This window comes from Phascolarctos cinereus, unplaced genomic scaffold, assembly GCF_003287225.1.
Source record: "Phascolarctos cinereus isolate Bilbo 61053 unplaced genomic scaffold, phaCin_HiC Scaffold_2;HRSCAF=192, whole genome shotgun sequence".
NCBI classification, from domain to species: domain Eukaryota; kingdom Metazoa; phylum Chordata; class Mammalia; order Diprotodontia; family Phascolarctidae; genus Phascolarctos; species Phascolarctos cinereus.
Genome location: NW_027555625.1, coordinates 96,365,993 through 96,367,566, shown reverse-complemented (window position 1 = coordinate 96,367,566; position 1,574 = coordinate 96,365,993). Strand labels below are relative to the sequence as shown.

At 44.2% G+C, this 1,574-nt stretch overlaps 1 pseudogene; it reads right to left on the bottom strand.

Moving 5' to 3' along the window:
* Positions 1–658: 658 nt before the first annotated feature.
* On the bottom strand, positions 659–1,078 carry LOC110215040 (fatty acid-binding protein, heart pseudogene; annotated as a pseudogene).
* Between the last annotated feature and the right edge of the window lie 496 nt (positions 1,079–1,574).

Below are 1,574 nucleotides of genomic sequence, written 5' to 3'. Positions count from 1 at the left end.
TATTTGTGTTCTGGGCATTTACAAGGATTTGTGGAAGAGATTGAAGGCTGGATGACCTACATTCAAGACCATGGACACATGATGACTCTGTGACTCTGGTAAGGTTAAGTGGCAAGTCACAATCTCTCATTGCTCCAGGAAACTCTATGCAAATTTAAGGCATAGAAAAGGTGCTGTCCTGCTCTGGTAGAGGGAATATAGAACTTTGGAGTTCCCTGTTCTCATGAAATCAAAGGCCCACTCCCTATTTCCTATCTTTGGAATTTATCACAGGTCTTGACACATGGAAAGCACTTAATGAATGCTTTTTAATTCACTCATTCATTCTCTGACAAAGTAGAAATAGCATTCTGTAGGTCTTGTCTCCACTTCTTTTATTATTATTTTTTTTTTGAGTGACTGACCGTGGGATCCGCTTTATTGGCTTAGGACCAGCCATCACATTTTTTTTAACTAAATTTTTTTAAACTAAAAAATACAGAATGGGCTTCAACCAGGACCAGGACAGCGCCATATGTTTTCCATTTCTGGAGGAATCCTTGACCAGAGTCAATTGGTACAAAACACTAAGGTGGGGAAGGGTGCAGGGTGCAGAAATGAGGCAATCTGGTGTTGACCTCAGTCGTAGCCATGGGCAGAGGAGTTGACAGTGAACAGGTAGTCCGGCTTCAAGCTGTTTCATTCTCATACGTCCTAATGCAGACTGTCTGCCATGGGTTAAGTGTCAGAATGAGCTTTCCACCCTGGAGCTCCCGAATGAGTGTGGTCTCCTGCCCATCCCACCTCTGGACATGGATAGGTTTGCCACCCTCCATCCAGTGTGACAATAGACTTGACCTTCCTGTCATCAGCTGTTGTCTCATCAAATTCTACTCCCAGCTTGAAGGAGATCGCAGTGTTCTTGAAAGTGCTCTGAGTCTTGATAGTTATGGTGTCCCCACTGACTTTGATGATGGAGGTGCAGGTGGTCATGCTGGCCACCTGCCTTGTGGCAAAAACCAACAACAATGGACTTCATGTAGTCAACGAAGTTCTTGCTGTTAACCAGCTTCCAGGTGCCAATGAAAGCATCTGACATGGTGCCAGGCTGGAGGAGGCAAGGCTGGGCTGCACTGGGCTGGGGATGTGCTGCTAGGCACTGGGTCTGGATCTGCTGTGCCGAGCCACATGGAGCTGAGAGAAGCTGGGCTGGGTTAAGCCGCAGGCAAGCGGGTGGGGGAGAAGAGAGGGGATGCAAAAAGTCTCTCTGCTCCCCTTGTCTCCACTTCTGCACCACCCTTTCACTCCAAACTCCATGCCATCTGGCTTCCAACTCAAACACTTTATTGAAATACTACCAATTATTTAAAAAAAAAACCAAAACCCAAACAGATTTTTCATGATATCTTATGCTTTTGGATCATCTATATTTTCCATAACATACCCCCTTCCCCTTATCATAAAGTCATACCATAAGATGAAGCATAAATAAGAGGAGGAAAAGAAGTTGAGAATATTAGCTTTATTATATTACTTCATGATATTGCATGAAACGTAAAGGAGGATAAGGAGGTATCTTCTTATATCTTGTATTT